The 23,665-nt window shown below is 39.6% G+C and overlaps 1 protein-coding gene across 3 annotated transcripts in view; it reads right to left on the bottom strand.

Moving 5' to 3' along the window:
- LOC147026255 (extracellular sulfatase Sulf-1-like) overlaps nucleotides 1-23,665 on the bottom strand; it is a 397,411-nt gene that overhangs the window by 168,731 nt on the left and 205,015 nt on the right. Inside the window, exon 1 of one of the 3 annotated variants that reach the window (XM_085881497.1) lies at nucleotides 23,102-23,625. The exons of the other annotated variants lie outside the window; for them this stretch is intronic. The gene's annotated coding sequence lies outside the window, so the exon portion shown is untranslated. Of the gene's footprint in view, nucleotides 1-23,101; nucleotides 23,626-23,665 lie in introns of those variants that run through there. 3 annotated transcript variants of the gene reach the window in all.

Genomic DNA, 23,665 nt, shown 5'->3' with positions numbered 1-23,665 from the left:
TAGATGTAATTCCCCTGGTATACCAGTAGTTGGAAATTTACTTCCTGAGAAAAACTTTTGTATATCTCCCCCTCATTTGTATTTGGTGATGAATTCACTCTTTTTTGAGCCACACACCAAACATGTACTTTTTTGTATAACCCTATTATTTTTACTTTTAACATACGAGATATTTTACTCTTAGTTTTCTTTTTACATTTTAGACAATAACTCATTTATTTATGAAAAAAAATTCCTACCGAGTGCGAAAACCTTTTTAGTTTCCAACATGCACATTTGAATCTTAATTTTTAAAACATAAAGAATCCTCAGAAATGTCTTCACTCTCTCCTCCATTTATTTAAGAAAAAAAAAATGTAAAACTTCAACTTAAGTCAATCACACCAACATCATCAAGAATATAATCTTTTCCTTCTTTCTCTTCTATATCTCCACTTTCTCGTTTAAAACTTCTCCCTGAAACCGATGTTAATAGTCTTGATGCAAATATTTCTAATAGACTTGTCAATTCTTTGTCTTCCTCCTCGGTGCGTTGATTTATTTATTTTCTGTAATACCCCCAGTCTTTTTCTAATGTCACTGGTTTCCATATTTTTATATTTATTTATTCTCTCTCTTTCCTCCCTCTCCCTCTCCTCCTTCTCTCTCTTCTCCCTTGCCTCCTTCTCTCTCTTCTCCTTTTCTTCCTTCTCTCTTGTCTCAGTTTCTTCAACTTCTTCCTCATCCCTTACTACCCTTGAATCACTTACACCCCAGAGAATATCATTCATATATTCATCAGGATTTCTTGTTATTCCTGTATCCAAAATAATTTTTTTACAACAGGAAACCAATAAAATTTCTTCTGAATTTCTAAAAGAGCCTTGTGTTTTCTTAACTTAAAAAAAATTTCATTATTTAATATTATAATTAAATCCAAAGTTGTTGGTTTGTTAACATCAGTATAAAGCCAATCTTATATTGAAAATACCTCATTCTTATGTTGTAGAACATATTTATTAAAATACGGAATACCCTTTTCTTGAAGGTATGCTTGGACACAGAAATGATAATTTTCTTGAAGCCTTCTTGCTGTCACTCATGTATTAGAAATATATGTTAGAATAATATTATGACACGAAACACCTCCCCATCTTCCCATAGTAAAATAATTTTGTATTTCCTTACTTATTATATATATAATCCTGTTTTTTGTGTTTTCATGATATAAACTATGGCAAAACGATGATTGGTTTTACCCTTATTAAATTCTTTTATTTGTTGTTTACTTATCGTGGCTCCACAAAATTCATTCTCGAAACCAAGTGGATAATATTCTTCCTTACGAGACTGATTTAATTGTTCCAGGTATTCGAGGTTAATTTTAAATGACTAATTATACCATAAATCATTCATGTCATATCTCCATTCTTCTATTCTCATACAAATGATACGCCCTTCTTTGTAAAATATTATTTTAATTGGAACTGTGAATTCTGTATGACCTGGAGATAAAATCAACACTTCTGTATCTTTGGAATACACAGCCACTTTATTTAAGGATATATATTGTGATAAATCACTTAAGTGCAAAGGAGGGGGGGGGGGGAGTCATTCATGTCAGTCGGGCTTGGATAATTTATTTATTTATAAGCATTTTTCATGTTAATATTTTTTGCTGTACTATATTTCTGTCGTTCATCCTGTGCCTTTGTGTAATAATTTGATAAATCAATATCCAGTTCTTGGGATACACCAAAGATAGAACCATCTTTACCAACATGTCATTTATATTAGATGAAAAATAATGTCATTAAAATTTTTATTTTTGTTGGGTTGAAATAACACATACAGACATAATTGACCACAACACTTGGAATTTAATTCTTGGACTTGAAATGTTTGATAAACACCATTCTGTAAGAATGTTATAACTTCAACAGGTGGTGGAAGACCAAAACTATCAAAATAATATTTGTCTTGACTATTAAAAATACAAACCCAATGAGAACCGTTCCCATTATTATCTTCTAAGTTCATAATAATATTCTTTGTATGTTGAGACACATTTGTTAATTCATCTCTCATACAAATAACCACATTATGAATTTTTAATTTCTTACAATATTTGAGAAGTTCTAAATTTGATATTGTATTCTTTCCAAATTCTTTAAACCACTCATCAATGCTCATTTATTCATTAGAAAGATATAATCCATTACCTCTTTAAGTTCATAATAATATTCTTTGTATGTTTAGACACGTTTGTTAATTCATCTCTCATACAAATAACCACATTATGAATTTTTCATTTCTTACAATATTTGACAAGTTCTAAATTTGATGTTGTATTCTTTCCAAATTCTTTAAACCACTCATCAATGCTCATTTATTTATGAGAAAGATATAATCCATTACCCCTTTAAGTTAATTTTACACCTGCTTGTGTGATAGAAGAAAGCATATCTCCAACTAACAATCTCGCTTTATCAGGCAAACTTTCAAGTTTTTCAGCAAAATATAAAATTACACCACTTCCACTAATTTGTTTCTCCAACTCTTTGTTATGTCTTTCCAATTATTTTTGAGCCCGGAGTTGAGCCTTCCTTTCCTTGGCAATTTTCACCGCTGTTGAAATACCACCCATCAATGCTCCAACCGCACTTAAACCAGCAAATAAAGGAAATAGAAATGGGAGAAATTCTTCACTCACTCTTATTGAATATTTCTTCAACATTGGTTTTGACATTTTAATTTTAAGTGAGCCAGTTTCGTTCAAGATTTTCACCTGTTCTCTTGTGAGCAAAACATCAATTATTACTGCTCCTTTTCTCTGAATTGTATTAATGTTAATCATACAAGGCTTTTGATCTTAAATACAAGATGATAGTTTATGAAGATTGATTTGATTAACATATACCCCAGTTGGCACTTTACTACTCATTTATTTATCAAAAAAATTATGTGAGACTATTCATAACACCATTATCTGTATTAATCTGCAATTCTGTTTCTTCCAAAAGCAAACAATATGTATCAACTTCTTCACTCTCTCCTCTTTCAATGTATAGGAAGTATCCACTCGATTCGACTTTATAGTTTCCTTTTGAGCACTCAGGTCAATCGCATAGATTGTATACAGACTTTTAAATGCTGTCATACACAAAATAGGTTCTTTATTTCCATTGCTTTCACACACCTTTTGGTAAGACTTGTATGCTTCATCATAATAATTTTTTTCCCAATTAATTTCCAATCTATCTCATGGATAAAATGTTCCATCGAGAAAAACGTGAAGTTGTTTCACCTTAGCATTATCACTCAATATATTTTTCTTATCAGTAGCAGTATCACCATCTGGTTAAAAAAAATGAGCAATAGATATCGTGGCTTTCCTTCCAGAACACCCAAAATTCCACGTGTAAGTGGTTTGGTTCAGTTTTACGTGTTGGCATCTTCTTTTAAGGTATGATACATTGAGTGGCTTCTTTGAGTTAAGTCTTCTACTCAACATCATCTCTTCTGTTTTAAGATTAGGAGTATATTCACTAATATACCAACTAATTTCATCAATAACAAATTTATTCTGAGCAGCAAAAGCATTAGCCACATCAAAAAGCAATCTATTTTCATTATCATTCCTTTGCAGTTGAAATCTAATTTTAAGACCATACAGAACTTTATAATGATCAGAAAATCCAAATATACCTTTAAGAGAAACTGCCACAGTAAAACTATTATCTGCTTTGGTATAATTATTATACATTCCTTTCCTTTGACTATATCCAGGGTCTGTGTTTGTTACCGTTGAAATATCAGGAATAAAACCTTCGACAGCTCCCTTTCCCATTCTATCACTAAATGAATATCGTGTAAATTTCATCATTTCAGATGTAGCACAGACATAATCAACCACTTCAACTTCTTGAATTCCAATGTACAAACGAACACTATCAAACATTTTCCAGAAAAAAAAATCATTTACGAGTGTAGCGTTTGTGTTAGTCGCAGCCTTAGTGAATGTAAATTTACACAACAAGAAACTTTCGGCTAGATTCAAATAAGTTTGTTGATTTATTTCAAAACTTTTTGTTCCATTTGCATTCCAGTCTGTTCCAGTTATTGCATTTACCTTGAGGTAGTCTTCTTTTTTATTGAGTTTGAGATGACAATGGTATCATCCAAATAATAGAGACTATCAATTGCTTCCATACTTGTAGTTATTTAGGAAAAAAGATGTTAAAACTTTTGAAACCCTGACCCAAGTAGTTGAATTATTTTCTATTGTTCTTGGGGAGACAACTGAGTTTTGCATTTCTTAATTTCTTTTATTGCTCGAAATTTATGAGATTCCTTTTGGGCATCTTTTATACTCTTTGTAGCACCTGCTACATTTCCCACAGCAGAAGCAGCTGAACCAATTAGGTCTTTATGTTTAAGACTAGTTGAACCTATACCCATTAGACTATTAGAGTATCAATTATCACATCTCCTTTTTTACCTAAATTGATGTCCGACACCCCTTTGTCTCGAAGGTTTATAGTGTCCTCTACCAAGATACAGACCTTCACCCTTATACTATGGGGAAAGGAACATCCCATCCCCTGTAATTATTTTATATTTTCCCAACTCGTGTTTCCTCACAATAACCATCATATTTATTTATTGGAAAACTTCACGTAGGTGAATTCTGATGGATATAATTTCTCCATTAAAAGAAATCGTGCGATTATCTTTGTCGGTTACCCTAAAATTTACTCTGTATATGGTTTTTCCTGACACAGGTAGATAAACCAGATTTTTGGGTTCCATATTGAATATATTACCAATTGCGGTTGAGTATGCGCTGAATGAAAATATTGTATTTGTTCTTATTCCATCATTATAAGCGCCATCAGTCAAATCACAGTGAATTAATACCAAATTTATGCCTTAGGATATTTGAATGACATTATCACTGTAAAACGTCCCATTAGTTTCTATCTTTTTTGAGGAGAAACCCAATAACTCTCTAAATGAATTATCAATTGTGAAATCAACCTTGTAGTTATTTTTAAGTTTAATCGTTGATTTTGAAGTATGTTTTTGAATATCTATAACAATATTTTTTGGTTCATCAACCTGTTCTTTCATAAGACGAGCAATTTCGGAAGATATTTGAGAAATCTCATATGCTCCGGGTGAAACTGTTATCGTTTTGTATCCACTTCCCGGATTATAACGAAATTCGTCATTTTTCTCGGTGATATTAAATAAGTTACAAGTTTCCATGGACAATAAAGACGCCTCATATTCTTTTGTTGCGTCAAGTTGTAGTGGGTATCGGAATGAAGATGTGTGGTCGCTTGTTGTGAAATTAAAACTAAGGATTGTGCTTCTCATCCTATTTAATATGAGATAAAATGTCTTTGTAGTGACATTTATGAATTATTTTCATGTTCATCAACTGGTCTAAAATGGCTGATGCTTCATTAAAACAATTGTTATTCCCAGCCTTCTTCCGACCTAACAGCAATAACAGTCGATTAACTAATTGTGATGGGTCATTTGGAAGAAAACTACCACCTGAACCAAGCCTACTTAAAGACTGAATAATGTGTTTCTCCTTCTCATTCTTCCTACTTTTACCAGATAGACTAACCCTATAATTAAGAGAGTCCAGCAGATCAATATATATTCTATCATTATTATTTGTCATATCCAATGGTTTATCAAAATACTTTGATTCATCCCTCACAGTTGAACCTTGTCTTCCATCTTTTGTGAGAAGAAACATTAATTTGGGGGATAATTTAACGGGGTTGAGTCAAACTCAAGAACCTTTTATTTAGCAGGATGGAATCTTGCTGGTTGTTCTGTTGAAATGAGACCTGCTATGGTTTTTGAATCTCTTGAATATTCTTTGTTTTGGAGAGCATTCACAATATAAGCAGGGGGGCGATTCATCTCTTTCAGTTGTTGAAATAATCCTTCATCATCATAGTCTTCTTCTTCTTCTTCTTCTTCTTCTTCTTCTTCTTCTTCTTCTTTCGGCTGCTTCTGTTAGGGGTCGCCACAGTGGATCATCCGTCATGATCCACATACTCATTTGGCATAGGTTTTACGCCGGATGCCCTTCCTGACGCAACCCTTGTCGCCTCTTACGTCACAGGGATAAGGATTGGGTTTCACCATGATTCCGGGCTGCCTTACACCCTCTCATAGCGTGGCCCAGTGCAGAGCTCCCGTCCTCAAGCGATCCTCCAACCCAACCTCCGAGTAGCCGGATTACAGGCGCACGCCACTACGCCCGGTTTTACAAGACATTATTGTCTCCTCTCAAAAATAATTGGATGAAGCTGAAGTTGGATATTATTTTGAGTTTGATTTAAAATATCCAGAAGAACTTCATAACAAACATAAAGACCGACTTTATGCCCCTGATAAAGAAAGTCCAAGAAAAGAATGGTTAAGTGATTACCAACATATATTTCATTCAATATGAAAGGTAAATCTCCAGAAAAACTACTTACTACATTAAATGATAAAGAAAGTTACGTTTTGCATCAAAGGAACTTGAGACAATATTTATCTGTTGGGTTGAGAGTGAGGAAAATTCATCGGATTTTGAAATTTAAACAAATTCATTGGTTAAAGAAGTATATTGATTTTAATACAAAAAGGAGAACAGAAGCAAAAACGGATTTTGAGAAGAACTTTTATAAATTAATGAATAATGCTGTATTTGGAAAGACTATGGAAAATGTTTGGAATCGACAAAACATAAGATTTGCTACATCTTGGAAACAGGCATCAAAGTTAATTATTAGACCAAGTTTTGAACGAGCAGAGGTGTTTTCTGAGAACTTTTGTGCTATTCATTTGAAAAAAAGAAAGTATTGAAATGGATAAACCTATTTATATCGGAACATCAATTCTTGACTTGTCAAAGTCGTTAATGTATGACTATTACTATAATAATTTAAAATCGAAGTATAAGGGTAATGTGTCATTGTTATATATGGATACAGATAGTTTTATATTAGAAATTAAGACAAGTGATGTATATGAGGATATGGTTGATAATATTGAGATATATATATATATATATATATATATATATATATATATATATATATATATATATATATATATGATACAAGATATATACCAACCCAACCCACATAAGTCAAGTGATGTGTTGTTTTCATCAAAAAATAAAAAGGTTATTGGTAAGTTTAAAAATGAATTGGGTGGGAAGGTCATGAGTGAATTTATAGGATTGAGATCAAAGTCTTATGCTTTTACGTATATTGATAGTAATAACATTGGAAGGTGTGATAAGAAGCTAAAGGGAATTAAGAAATATACAAATCAAGGAAACAATAAACTTTAAACATTATTAAAACTGTTTAACCATAAAGAAGGAAGAGTACAGAAAAATGAATACAATAAGAAGTTATAAACATCAATTATATACAGAAGAGATAAATAAGAAAGCATTAGGAGTTTTTGATGATAAAAGATATATTTTAGAAGATGGAATCAATAGTCTCCCTTCTGGTTATAAGTATAAGTGTTAAGATATTCGGTTGGGAATTTTAACAGGCTACTGCCATCTTGTTACTGATTTATAAATGATAGAACCAAGCAATAACCAAACCAAAGAGTGGAGATGTAATCAGCCTTGGTATTTAAATGGGAAACATAAAGAATGTGAGAAATATCAAATTAGTCTTATTGAAGAAATAACTCGGGGAAAAGTAGATAAAACAAATAAGCAGAAAATTTAATTACAAACCAGTTCACCACTTGCTTGATATGTATTACCAAATTTCGTAAATATATCTTGAAGGGATTTGTAGTTCAGCTCCGGAAACGAAATGTGACGGACGGACGGATGGACGGATGGACGGATGGACGGATGGATGGACGGAACCCATTTCTAGAAGTTGGTTGGTGGGGGATAATAAGTTGGAGGATGTAAAGAAAAAAAAATATCCTTGAATGGACTGAAAACTTTGATGGTTATCAACTAAACAATGGAAAAAACAATTTACTCCAATCTCAAAATGATATGTGGCTCAGGAGGTGGTCAAATAAGAGCATTAAGAGAAGTTTATCATTTCATTTCTCCTCAACAAAGATACTTAAACCAAGAACTAAGTTCCAAAGTAATTTTTGTGAATATACTCGATGGTGATGAATGTAACAGGAAAATTAAGTTATTCCCTGAAGTAGAACATGAACAAATATTCATTGGTTCGCTCTTTGAATGGAATGAAAATATGAAAGGAAAGAAGTGCTTTAATCAGCAAGTCTCAATTTTACATTTGCTTGTATGGGAGGGGGGGGGGGAATCGGTCTCCTATTTTGGGGTTTTGGGGCTTGAGTCAGAAAGTTTTTCCCTTTTCCTCTATTCACTAGAATGGCTGCCTCAGAACCCCATTTATCCTCTACTCCTCTGCTCTCTTCTCTCAGACCCAAGCAACGAACGCTCCTCGAGCTGCGGCCACTTCGCTGACTTTCCCCTCAGCACCTTCTTCTTCCTTGGTACCTTCTCTATGCTTGTTCTCCAGCACCGGGTGATTGACTCGTCTATGCCAAATCACCTACCAGCTTACTGGTTCCCAAAATCTTCTGTAGACCGGCAGACAGAGTTTGAACGCTGCGGTGAATGAGCGCCTTGACATTGATCTATAAAATGGATGATATGTGACGTAATCTGGTGATGCAAGCTGAAGCACTCGTGAAGCACAAAGCGTCCTTCTTGAGGGTCACATGACCACCCCCACCTGTTGTCAGGTTAGGTCAGGAAGGGAGCATGCGCTGGAGCAGCCCGTGACTGCGTCCACTTTCTGCCGGGACTCCAGGGGCCTCCATCTGGCAATTCCCCAGGCAGATTCCTGGCCCATCCCCATTTCTTTGAGATGCCGATCAACGTTCTGCAACCACGAGGCACATGGTTGGCCCAATGGCCTCCCCCACTCACGAGACTCCCTCTCTGGAGAATCTGGTGAGCAGGATCAGTGTCAGGAAAACGAGCCATACGTCCATACAGCCACAGCTGACACTCATTGACTATGGTGGTAACAAATCTCATTTTATTCTCTCGAAGAAACTGCTCATTGGACAAAAACTCCAACCAGTGACAGCCAAGGATTCTCCAAAGAGACCTGGTACCAAAGGAATTCAGTATCCGTCTCAGATCCCTGATCAGAGTCCAAGTCTCACATCCGTAGAGCAAGACTGGAAGAACCCAGGACCTGAAGAATGGGACTTTCATCGTTCTGCACAGTTACTGACAGTGCCACACCCCATGATCCAGTGAATCCATGACTCCCCAGGCCCAACCCAGATGTCTATTGACCTTTAGCTCACAGCTTGCAGAGACATGAATACCACTGCCAAGGCAAGTGAATCTCTTCATGACCTCAACATCCTCACCACAAACAAGTACAGACAAGATAGCAGCATCCAAGATGTCAGTGAAAGCCTGGATCTTAGTTTTCACCCAGGAAATTCATAATCCCAGCAGCTGTGACTCCTCATTCAGCACCCCGAAAGCCCCCAATGGGATATCCAGAGTCTCCGCAAAGATGACTGCATCGTTTGCAAAATCAAGGTCAGAGATCTTGATGCTCCCAAATAATGCACCGCAGCTTGATCTCTCCGACATCCTCCTCAGAATCTAGTCCATACAAGTGCTGAAAAGTGTGCGGGCAGTACACACCCTGATGAACTCCAATAACAACTGGAAATAAGTCGGAGATCGTATCACCACATCTCACAGTACTCTCAGTAGCAGAGTATAGTTTAGACATCAGATTGATCCGTTTTGGTGTCACCCCACAAAGAACAAGAATCCGACAGAGGGAATCCCGATTCACTGAATCAAATGCTTTTCAGAGATCAACATCGCTGCAAGCACTCCATGTCAAAACTTTCCTTTGCGTTCGGTCAGGACCCAAACGAAGTGCAAGGATATGGTCAATCATTGACCTCTTTGGTGTCATCAGGAGGATGTCATCAAGGTGGAGTCATCAGGAGGAACATGGCTAGGATTCGGGTTTCAGCCACTTCTCCACGACCCTCAAACCCATCCAGGTGCAGTCAAGTGAGCCTTACAGAAAAATATCTGGTGGATCCAAAAAAAAACTTTACAACTGGTGGATCAGCCTGGAACAGCTGCTCAAAGTAACCGGCCCAGCAGGCCTTCACTTCGGACTCCTCTGTCAAGAGCCCACCACCCTCCGCTCTCACTGCAGTACACTGAGATATCGCTTTAGAGGAACGCAATGCACAAATTCCCCTGAAAGCAGAGTGAGAATCACTTGACCACAGGTGATGCTCTACCCCCGAACAGATTCCTCGCATATAGGCCTCCTTGTCCACCCTCAGTGCATGCAATTTTACACCTCAACCCCCTGAACAGCTCAGCTCTGCCATAAAGCCTGGCCTTACAACTGGTCAATGACATCCAGTGTCCCTTGAGAGACAAAATTCTTCTATCCCTTGAGAGCCCTCCGGTAAGTTCCAAGACATCCAAAGTCAACATCAAGAATTGTGATCCTGAAGGCACTCCACAAATCTTTAGGATTCCCCAAAGCACCCAGACCCCCCAAATCCCCACTCAGCCTGTTCGCAAACTCCTCAGCTCCCCTTTCATCCTTGAGCTTGCCAACATCCAGCCTCGGCTGGGATGGAACCATTCTTATAGATTTAAGCTGAAAATTTAGAGTTGCCACCACGAGTCTGTGGTCGGTATTGAGGAACTGAGCACACCGGTATACCCTGCAGTTCTGGATCATCCTCCAGCGACCATCAACGAGCACATGGTCAATCTCCTTTGTCACACCACCAACATTGGAATTCCAAATCCAGCGATGAGCCCGTGGGTGCTGAAACCATGAACCAGCCAACCTCAGTCCATAACTTCTTGCAAAATCAAGGAACTTAGTGCTATTCTGGTTCACAGTTCCAGACCCATGGGGACCAACTCATGTCTCATAACCATTCCTATCAGTTCCAGTCGAATCATTGAAATCCCCCAAGACCAGAAGTGTATCTTGCCTGGGGCACTGCTAAACCACAGGCTCGAGCGTGGCATAGAATGCATCCTTCACAGTGTGATCACTTGCCTCAGTCAGAGCACATACAGAGACCAGGGAAATGACAATCAAGGAGTGATGAATCTTTCGTTTCATAATACGCTCGTTGACCGGTGTTACCTCAATTATCATTGGCATCAGCTTATTGGACACAGCTACAGCAAATCCTTTGGCATGGTAACCATCAGAGCAACCAGCCCAGCAGTAGGTGTGACCACCCACCATGATCTCGCCACTATCCAGTCTCCGAACCTCAGAGAGTGCTGCAATACCGATGTTCAAATGCTTGAGCTCAGATGATAACAGAGACAGGTTATCATCCTCCCTTTCGGAAAGGACATTCCAGGCACCAACCCAAATGGACCGCTTCCGGTTAACCTAAGGAGGCCGCCTTCTGGTGGACAACACCTCAGCACCACCCTAACACACACTACTGAAATCTGACCTGGGAACGTTACACGTGGTTTTCCTCCTATCATCAAAGAGTGGGGTTCCCGAAGGCGTTGCCCCAATCCCGTCATCCGGTGAACTGCCCTGGAGAGGGCAGCTACACAGGAGGTACTCCCAGGGAGTGTTTTTTTTTCTTTTTTTTCTTTCCTTTATTCTTGTCTTTTGTAGAGTGAAGTGTTTTACGGTAGCCAGAGTGCAAATCCTGCCACGAACCTCCTAAAAAAAAAAATCCAACTGCAGGAGGACGCCCGTAGACAGTTGGGCATTAGATATGGATGGCTGTTGGCACACAAGGAGCTCTTCTGCCCATTGGCAGGTTTTGTTTTTAATCCCGTTGGGGTCCATATCATGTCCTCACCAGGAACCTTGTGGGGGAGATGGTTTAGCCGCCGCCAACCTGACCATGGAGCAAGTTAGTGCTGGCTTACATGGTACCTGCGGCGAGTCACAGATCTAATCTCACCTGACCTTTTGCCAGGTGCACGTAAATTTGCGCGCAAGCTTATTTGAGGTGAGTGCTCTGTTATTACACTCCAGCTATTGTGAATAATTCTTCTTTTGATGTGAGACCAGGTGTTCTTCTTCTTCTTTTGTGTTTAATGACGTTTTCAGAGCTGCGGGGCTCAATATACACTATGCACCTAAACTCCAGGCATCTCTGTTTCTTTTATTTATTTAATATAATATAATAATTTTAATATAATATAATAAATTAAATAAATAATATAATTTAATAATATATAAAATGCTATACAAACTCTTAACGTGAAATGGTTTTCAAAATTGAAATGGTGGAATTGAGCTTAACAGTCGTTCTGACTGCTTCAAAAGTGTCCATTTGGAATATAATTGAAATTCAGCATTGAATGTTTTTAAGACAGATTTTTTTTCTATACCCGTAGATTAACCGCACCCCCAAATTTTACCTTTTTGCCATTAAAAAAAGTGCGGTTTCTGCACTGGAAAATACGATAATGGCGAATGCATAGAATGGTATTCCGACTCGGTCGTGGCAGTTGAGTCAGTATTTAGTTTCGGTTTTTTTTCATATATAGTTTTAAAATTTAGTAGGATAGGTATCTGTAAGTAGTGAGGATGGGGGATTACTAAGATGCTGGAATTATTGACAGACCTAATGGCCTCTAACTGCATGTCCAGGGTGACCACCAAAAAACACGGTGCCAACCTGACCTCGAATAACTTCCTCCAAACTAATATCCTCTTACTTTTTGCAGGTGGGAAAAGTGGAGTTCGTGTATCGTCAGCAGATTTAGATTTGGTCAAATAACCCCATTTCTTTCAACATGTTGTGGACAACTAAAGAATAATTGTTTTCAGTCAAAATCTACCTGAGAATGAAATCCTTCAAGGAGACCCAAACCGAGTTCAAGGTTAGATGCTTCAGGACAACATCTACCAAGGAAGGATACAATTCATAGATGATCTCAAAACAGCAATATAACTGACAAAATCCATTCAATCACTGCAGCCAAATGTGTCAGAGAAAGTAATAAACAATTTTTCCCGTCAAACATAAGTGTGCCTGCAGTGTATAGCCCGACTACTGGAGCACGTGCTCTAACCTGAATCACATCGATGATTTTTTAAAGATATATATCTGAAACTTTCCCTTGTGCTCATACATCATGTGAAGAAAATGTGCACCAAAGAACATGTCATGAAAAAAAAGTTTATGAAATTGTCTGGGTTCCTTTTTTGTGGTCACCCAAATATAAGGTTTGGAAATGTTTGCATCATACTTGGAATTAAAAGAAGGCAGCACTTTCCTTTTCTGGAAAAGATTGCATACATCACATGTGATTACATCAGTCACACAATGCCTTGAAGAATTTCATTCTAATGTGAGTGGCGTACGAATAAATAGATCATCAAAACCTTGGCAGACCTGAAGGTGCATCTGATGCAGTCAATGACCGTTATATTCAAACTCTCTACAGGTCATCACAATATCTTGGACCACTACACATGAAACGATGAAAATCCAGACCCCTTACGCATTTTTCTCGATCCAACATGTCCTGGTGTAGATGGACTAAGCAAGTCATTGTCTCATAAATTAACATACATTGTCATGCCCACAATTTATTAGATGCACAATGAAATACTCTATGATGAAAGTGCCTAAAATAAATGCTCTAAATTTTTTCTATGACCATGAATTATATTTACTCCATCTTACATCATATATGTATATATATATATATATATATATATATATGTATGTATATATATATATATATATATATATATATATATATATATATATATATACATATATATACATATATATATATATATATATACATACATATATATATATATATATACATATATATATATATATACATATATATATATATATATATATATATACATATACATATATATATACATACATATATATATATATATATATACATACATATATATATATATATATATATATATATATATATATATATATATATATATATATATATATATACATACATATATATATATATATATATACATATATACATATATATATACATACATATATACATACATATATATATATATATATATACATATATACATATATATATACATACATATATATATATATATATATATATATATATATATACATACATATATATATATATATATACATAGATATATATATATATATACATACATATATATACATATATATATGTATATATATATATATATATATATATATATGTATGTATATATATATATATATATATATATATATATATATATATATATATATATTTTTTTTTTGTTACGAATCACGTGGGTTCCGACGACCACGCACGACCGCTTCAACCCAAACACAGTCGCGGCCTGCCGAAAGCCGGAATTCAGTTGTAGCCTTCCGGATAACCCCGAAAACCCGCTACGGGTGCCTTAACGCACCATAAACTTGTCAATATCGTGTCCGTGTGGTATAGGGTCAATCACCGAATCTCGATATACCTAATTATCTACGCAGACAGAAATACCGAGAATTTATACCTCGAAGGAGACTTGTACGGAACGAGCTGCTAAGCGTGCTCGTCCCGTGTGCGTTTTGCCGAGCGGTTTTAAATCGCCAAGTTCCGTCGGACCAAATTGTCATGTTTATCGGACTTAATAGCCAGCTAAATTCCCGAATGCATCGTGGCAGTCAATGGTAGGAAAGTGACGCAATGAGCAGATGTACATTCAAACAATGGGGCATTTATTTTATACAGCAGGCAAGCAATGGATGGGGGAATAGGGTCAAGACACGAGCAAAAGCCTACATCCGATGTATTCAATAATGTACAGTCATGCACTTAATCAGTTCTACTCATTCAGACAAGGCACCACAGACTTTCATACAAAAACTCAGGAAAAGAAAAGGGCTCACGAGCCTTTATTTCAAACTTGGGAGCCTGGTTGACCGAGGGCTCCGAGAGGCCGCGCAGGTTACCTGGCCGCCCCTAGTGACAGCTCGAGGGTCTTCGGGTCGGCGACCCCTGTGTCTCTGTTCCACCTGGGGCGTCGCAAAATGCGCCAGTCATTTGAGCGGCTTGAGCAGCCTGGCGGGTGGCTCTCCTTGATCGCTTGGCCTTCCCCGTGGCCTGGTCGATCGGGCCTGGCCGACGACGCTTCAGAGGAGCGGATGGGCCTTGCTCTCTGAGAGTTGATGCGCTTTCAGGACCTGCCCACTCCTCAGCGTCACTGGACCGACTCAGGGCCGTCTGCTCGGACTGTGACACAGCTTGCTCGACTCCGGCTGTTCGACGCGCTCCGTCTCCGGCTGACGACTCTCCACTGATGACTGCTCCTGGTGACTTCTCCCATCTCCCAACGACGACTGCTTTTGGCGAATGACAACTCCAACTCTAACTCCAACTGGCTCTGGCGATTCACTTCGCCCTTTTTATAGCCCGAGGGGGTGGGGGAGGGGGTGAAAAGCCGCTCCCTGAACCTTCACCTGAGACTGGCTCCACCCCCTTTCGAACCTTCAACCTTGCGGGAAACTCCACCTCTTACGTCACAGGGTGATTTCGGGGGAAGACGTCTTCTTGATCCGAATATGCAAATCAGCCGCTTCACGGCTGTTTGCACACAGATGGTGTGTTGTGGCTTTACTGTTGTGCTGCGTGTCCGCAACCAACGTCATTTTGCGGCTGTCGAGGAGGAGGTGATGGTTTTATTATGTTTGTTTGAAGATGATGGTGTTCCTGTTGTTCGGGGATGATCGGGTTTTTGTTGATGTGGGTAAAATAAAAGATAGAAAAGAATAACACTACCTCAAAGATTCACAGCCCGGCACACAAACAAATCCCTTTACACATCGGTGGGGATTCTAACCTAAAACACGTACTTATCGAAATAACTGATCTCTGGGGAACCTGAATGGTGTTTTGTGAATTTCCACAATAGTAACTATATATATATATATATATATATATATATATATATATATATATATATATATATATATATATATATATATATATATATATATATATATATATATATATATATATATATATATATATACATATATATATATATATATACATATATATATATATACATATATATATATATATACATATATATATATATATATATATATATATACATATATATATACATATATATATGTATATATATATATATATATATATGTATATATATATGTATATATATATATATATATATATATATATGTATATATATATATATACATATATACATATATATACATATATACACACATACTAGATGAACCGTGAACCCGTTTGGTTCCTGTTGCGACAACGGTTGTTGAAAAAAATCATTTCAAGAAAAAAACAAAAGATAGCTCAAGCAAACTATACCGCTGAGGTTGTTTGCATTGATCAAATACTCCCAAAGAGTACTTGACTGAATCGGGAATTGATTTTTAATTAATTTTTTCGTTGCCCGATTTGAACCAAACTTGATACTGCACACTGCAGGAGAATGGTGAGTAAGATGGCCCTAAAATTTTTGCGATATCGTGTACTGTTTTGGCTCTATTTTAGGAAAATGCATACATACATACATACATACATACATACATACATACATACAAGATGAGAGTTTTAGTGATATACTAAACGACCCGTGAACCCGTTGGGTTCCCGTTGTGACAGAGGTTGATGAAAAAAAACATCATTTCAAGGGAATAAAAAAAAGATAACTCCAGCGAACTGTACCGCTGAGGTTGTTTGAATCGATCAAAAATACTCCCGAAGGGTACTTGACTGAATGGGGAATTGATTTTTTCACAATTTTTCTCGTTGCCTCATTTGAACGAAACTTGATACTGCACATTGCAGGAGAACGGTGGGTATTGTGGGTGTAAAATTTTTGTGCTATCATGTACCGTTTTGTCTGTATTTCGGGAACATACATACATACATGCATACATTCAAAGATACATACATACAAGATGTGAGTTTTAGTAATACATATATATATATATATATATATATATATGTATATATATATAAAGTATATATATATATATATATATATATATATATATATATATATATATGTATATTTTTTTTTTTGCGGTTCTGGAAACTGCATCTCTCCAACATCAACAGCAGCCAACATACAGTGGTCTTCATTCAGTTATTTCACTAATGTACGTTCACATAGTTCCTTACTTCTTGTCTCGTGGGTCGAACGGGACAGTGCGTTGTGTAAATTTCATAGCTTGGTCTGATTAAATCTCTGATCCTCATTCCTATTCTTTTTTCTCTATTCCTGAGGGAAATCCAAGCAAGGGGTCCCCGTGAGGCCAGCAGGCACTACGCTCAGACATCCATCGGTTAAAAACCACAGCCGTGCCCTTCGCGTAAGAATGCATCCTCACAGAAGGCCAAGGGCAGCAGTGGAAGCCAACAATAAATGCCAGCGCTGCACGGAGCGCATGCCCCACAGCGACGACCCCCCAACCACTGTTCAGGCGATCAAAGGCATAACCAACACACCAAATGCGAAAAACATACAGTATGCACGCGGCACACTCTTCTTCAATCCAAATCTCCATTAACAAATATATCTGTCCCGTTTTCAATCTGAATCTCCATCAAATAATTATATCCAATCCTTTCCTCAATTCCCTGACACAGATCAGGGCTGGCACAGTGCACCCCACCACCTCTGATAACCACAAACACGATGCTCAATGACGGGTGGACCCGCGCGGTGACCACGTGTACAATGGCAGATCCGCGCGCACTGTACGGGGCATGCTCGATGGCGGGCGGACGCACGCGCTGACCACGTGTATAATGGCAGACCCACGAACACTGTACGGGGCATGCTCGATGGCGGGCGGACGCACGTGCTGACCACGTGTACAATGGCAGACCCACGAACACTGTACAGGGCATGCTCGATGGCGAGCAGACCTGCGCACTGACCATTTGTACAATGGCGGACTCGCGCACAGCCCGTGATACTTTATCATCGTACAGAATGGGGCACAAATAACACACCTCTTTAGTCGGGTCTGAGCACGGGGTTATAATAATGTCTTACCGTCGGTCTTCGCTCACCATGACGGACACAAATGTCTCCCACGGATGGCAGCCATCCTCCCACACCTCAGCCTCGATACAGCTGCTACCAGGCAGAGGTATGCTGTGCAGCCAGATTGCTTGGGCCACGTGGCGCACCATGGAGCAGGCACATTGACCAGCGCCAACTGCGGGTTGCCGGGGCACGGGACGGGGTTCAGTGCGAGGCGATTCATATCATGGAGTTCGGAGCGAGACGATTCCGCAGCTTGGAACCATCTTGCCAGAAGTTGAGTGGAGCCACTTCCGGCCATCACAGCCGGGCTGCGCAGTGGCCGGGGCCAATCAGAGCACCTGATTCAGATGATGAGACATCGTTTCAGGGTGGCGCCCCCACCCCGCACCACGGGGTTTAAAAAAGGTGGATCGTGAAGCCGTCCGTCCTCTCTCTCTCTCACACGCTGGATCTCCAACTCGCCTTCTCCATCCGCCCTTCTTCACTGACCCACTTGCTGACTCCGCCTTTTCCACCTGCCTTTCTCCGCCTACTGATTCCACCCCTTCTTCACTGCCTCGTCGTCTCTCTCCGTTCACTGGCTTTGACTCCGCCTCTCTTCACCCACTGGATTCTGACTTTGCCCAAAGTCCTTCCTTCACACCTGTCGGGCCAGGCCCATTCTCTGGACTGCACGAAGTGCCACGAAGCAAGAGACGATGTGCCAGATGTCAGAGAGGTATCGCCCAGTGGAGCATCCCCCCCAAAACGTACTGGTGGTGCGGTCGAGCAATCGTGTAAGGTATTGAGAGACCGCGAGTCTCATCTCCTCTCCTTTTTCTCTTCATTAACTCCTCTTCATCGGGTTGTGTGTGTGTGTGTGTGTGTGTGTGTGTGTGTGTGTGTGTGTGTGTGTGTGTGTGTGTGTGTGTGTGTGTGTGTGTGTGTGTGTGTGTGTGTGTGTGTGTGTGTGTGTGTGTGTGTCATGGCACCTGTCCTCGCTTAAGTTAAGATTGTAGAATAATTATATCGGGATAACTCTGCTCTGTGTCTGCTTTTGTAAGTTTCTCGTTTATTGTCGCACCACACTTTTCTTGCTATCTCTTCTCACACACAACAATAAAAAGTATAAACTGTGCCACATATTTTTCCTCGCCTGTCTGTTAATAAATTATTTGTAGAAATGTGTGCCACTGTGCCACACCAAACAACCGCCCACCTCAGGGGTGTGGCTTTCTTACACGAAAACCTGGGAAGCGGGGCCTCTGCCTGCTCGGCATGCCTGGCTTGCTTGTTGTTATAAAAACACAACTCTTTCATGGTTGGCTTGTAAATGTAAAAACGTAGGAATAGATCACTGGGGGCAATCACATACTGGGGAGAAATGATCCTTAATCCCTATCAAATTAACACTGCACCACCCACCCCCCCCCCCCCGTGGGGTGGCATGTAACACTTAAGCTCACAGTTGCCCCACTTCATTTACATCGAGATGTCTCCTACACGTTCACGGACCGAACAACTCTATTCAGTCCTAATTTCCTATTAAATTCCTCCATCCACTCACAATCGTAATAGATATATTCTCATGTGAGTGGTTCTTAGCATCCTCTGTTGGGGATGATTCAGGATAGGAGTCAATATATATACAAGCGGCGTGTGCTAAAACATTGTGTAAGCATATGAACAATGTTTCCCCATTGTCTCGGGTCGCTCATTTGCATTTGATTTTTCATTTTATTTATTTTCATTTTTTTTTTTTTCTATATTTTCATTTATGGATGCTTTCCGACGGTTCTGTGATTTTTCCTGGTGTATTGGCTTCAATGCCTGTCGGCACACAAAATTGCCATACTTCCCCATTGTTTCAGGTCACTCACTTGCATTCTTTTTTTTTCAAGATTATTTGATTCTTCGGCGATGAACCCGAGTCTCTGGGCCTATCACTTTGCCATTACAGACAGGTTGGTGGTCTTTGTCTTTTCCCACCTCCTTTCTGAACTTTCCGTGTTTTGTCCCTCCCAGGGTTTCTTGCACCCTCTGCTCTTTCCATGCTTTGTAACTCCCAGATTTCTGCAGGGCTCACACAGTCCACCATCAACCCCCTTTTGGTGAAACTCCTCCAAATTCAGGATTACTGCTCACCACCACTCATTTGTTCCTCTTTTTCCCCAATTTGTGGAATCAACTTCCACATGCTTTTCAATCTCATTGAACTCCAAGTGACAGCTGTTCACCACCATCTCAGATCATCGCCAATCCTAAACCATGATCTTTTCTACCCTCGTTAACCCGACCCCAACCTAATCCCTCCTTCCAAATTTCGAGTTTTCTCTTCTGAGAGTTTCCTTCTGTGTCTATCTTGTCCACCCCATGCATTAACTTCTGCCCCCAATTCATCTCCGCACCAACAGTTTGCATGCCTCCCTCTGTCTTTGCCTGTGGCTTTGCTGTTGGTGTCCCCTCCCCCTTCCCCCGCCTCTTTCTGCTGTTCCTTTAGCCCCGTTGTGTCCTGATCAAATCAGTGTACTCATTGTAGCTCTTCAATGAGCCTCGACTATGTATACAAAAAAAAAAACAACAGAAAAGATTTATGTTGATAAAGCACACTTTATATGTTGATATGCTAAAAATATTGCTAATCACAAAGTATTTTTAAGAACCCACAATTTGTTAATTACTAAGTAATCAGAGTAATGACAGCACACTATATATACTGACATGTTTAAAATATTGCATTTTGGGCCACATGACTTGCTGCTTTTTTTGGTCATTGTGTGATTAAGTTAATTATGAATATGCATCATTTTTAGTTTGTCTTTCGGCTTGAATATAAATCTCTCTCAATTAATCCACATCAAATATATAAATAAAGTTTATATTTATTATGTATGCATGTAGTGCAGGATACACCGGAGTAGTTGTTCACAGTGTGTAAGCATGCCCACTGGTATATATATGTGTGTATGTATGTGTATGTATATGTATATATAGATATGTATAAGATCCATCCATTGGGACCATACTCTGTGCAGAGCGTTGGTGCTGCCAAAGCACTCCCCTTGGCTATTGGGCACAATCCTGGACAAGAGGTCACCACTTCGACACAGGATACGAACATGCTGGCACTCATTTTGCCGACCTTGGAAGGATGACTGGTCGAGTTAACCCCACCTATTATTTATTCAACAACTGAGCGGGATTGGAACTCAGGACCCGAGGATCCCAAGCCCGCTACCCCAACCATTAAACCAACACCAGGCATATATGTATAGATATTGTTGCAAGCCGGAAGTCCGGTGGCGAGAATGACCAGTAGGTGGGGAAAGTTGGGTCAATTCCCACCGGACTCTCCGGAATTGTAGGCCATCACTCCGGATAACTCCGTGAGCCGGCGGGTCACTGAACCGACTGTGGACGCCAATATCTCAACTGCGTAGCGTAGGGTCTTTTTGTCTCGAATAAATTTACCTAATTAACTACGCGATTTCGACTACCGGGGAACCATGCCCTCGGCATGTCTTGCTCAAACCAAGTCACTCTACCGACTGCGGTAGAGTTCCAACTACCGACGACCAACTCCGGTTCGGGTGCAGTTGAGCGGAACTGCTAAAGCCGTGCCGGCTATGATGAGCGGATTATCGGGTATAAAAACCCGGCTAAAACTCGGATCCGAACCATGCTGGACCAATGAAAGAAAGCACGGAAACGAACTGGGAACATTTCTATAGTAATTTATTTACAATAAAGAGGACACAGAGCAAGAATTATCGTGGATATGCAAGCAAGAATTTACAATGATGGAAAACATTTAACAGTTCTACTTATAAGATGGGTCCACACACTCAGATGATTTAGTGAAAGATCCCCGCAGCCAGAGAGGGAGAAACGGGCTGGGGGTCGCAGTTCATGTGGGTACCTGCACGTTAAAGGGAGGGAGTGTTCCGCGGTGCGGAACCTGCTATTGGTTGTGCGGCTCAGCCCACAGTCATACGCATGGGGCTCGTGCCCGTGGAGGAAACCGAGCGGGGCAGTCGGAATCCCAGGGCGGAGATCAGGGTCGTGGACGGGACTCAGGAAAACTCCAGGACCGGCAGCAAAATGTAGAACGCACATCACCCAACTTGCTCCTCCAAAAGAATTCTCGTTCCTCCTCCAAGAGACTTACTCAGAACCAATGACGGAACCCCCTCAGAACACCCCAGCTGAAGATGGCGTCGTAACTTTTATGGACCTCCCCGAACGGGGTGGGGGCTCGGTGGAACAGACGTCACTGTCTGGCCTGATTGGACGGGGCTCCCATGGGTCCGCCCTTTCTGGGCGGAGTTTCGGCCATGCCGGGAAAACCGCGCCCCTACTCCACGTGTGCCCATACTCGTAAAAAAGAAGTTACAAAGTTTGTGGAAGCCGAGAAGGAACTGGCAGAGATTCTGCCTTAGACAGCGAGTCGCGGTTAGTCGAGCGAAGTGCTTGTTCAGTGGTGTTGTCGCTTTGTTTGTTGGATGGGATTAGATGGTATGTTGGATGGTCATTAGAGGTAATAACCTACCTAAAAGGACATCGCAACGCACACCTTAGATTCTCCCACAAGACAAAAAGAAGGGACCTGCCTCACATGTACTTAACGGAATAACTGACTCTTGGGATATCTGTATGTTTGAATGCATATGGTTTCCAGATCCGTAACAATATTATATATGCATATATGGATATGTACATCTGTATATATATATATATATATATATATATACAGTAGTACCTCTACTTACGAATTTAATTCGTTCTGGGAGTAGTTTCGTAACCTGAAACCTTCATAAGTAGAGACGCCTTTTGAATGTAAATGCGCTAATCCGTTCCAAGCCCCGCAAAATTCGGACATTTTTTTTTAATAAATCATAAAAATGCATCAGAACATGAAACAAATACATGTTAAAATTAGATTACCGCACAATAAACATAAAACGAGAGGCACATAATGTAAAAAACAAAGAATAAAGGAAATAATAAAAATATTCATTTACCTTTTAACTGCTATTCTCGTTACGAACTGCGCCGAATTTCCCTCGCCTGTATCCTCCTTCACGAGGTCAGTGAAGATGGCGGTTGCCTTTGCGCAAATTATGGCCTCTGTCACTGTGTCACCAGCGATCTCTTTCTCCTTTATCCACACGAGTAACAACCTCTCCATCTCATCGTTCACTGCCGAGCTCCTCTTGGAAATGACAGAGAGGCCTTTGGAAGGAGCTGTAGCTTTTAGGGCTTCCTTTTGTTTTATTATCGTGCCGATCGTAGATATATTACGTCCATATTCTTTTGCGAGATCAATCAAACGCATCCCCTTTTCATACCTTTCTATTATCTCTTGCTTTGTTTGTATGGCCAGAAAAACTCTCTTCTTCTTCTTCTTTTCTCCTTGTCCACTTTTCTTCATTGCTTTCTTGGGGTCCATTGTGAATAAAAGTTACTGTAATCCACACGCGTACTGTACTGTAACACTGTCCGAGCACTTCGTAGCGGGACCATAGACTGTATACAGTATAACTATATTTACAGAGCGGGACGGGGACACGAAGAGCATGCTGGGA

This window comes from Eptatretus burgeri, chromosome 5, assembly GCF_056783735.1.
Source record: "Eptatretus burgeri isolate ZD-2024b chromosome 5, Ebu_testis_v1, whole genome shotgun sequence".
NCBI classification, from domain to species: domain Eukaryota; kingdom Metazoa; phylum Chordata; class Myxini; order Myxiniformes; family Myxinidae; genus Eptatretus; species Eptatretus burgeri.
The sequence above is the reverse complement of the archived record's forward strand: the minus strand, read 5'-3'. Positions and strand labels throughout refer to the sequence as shown.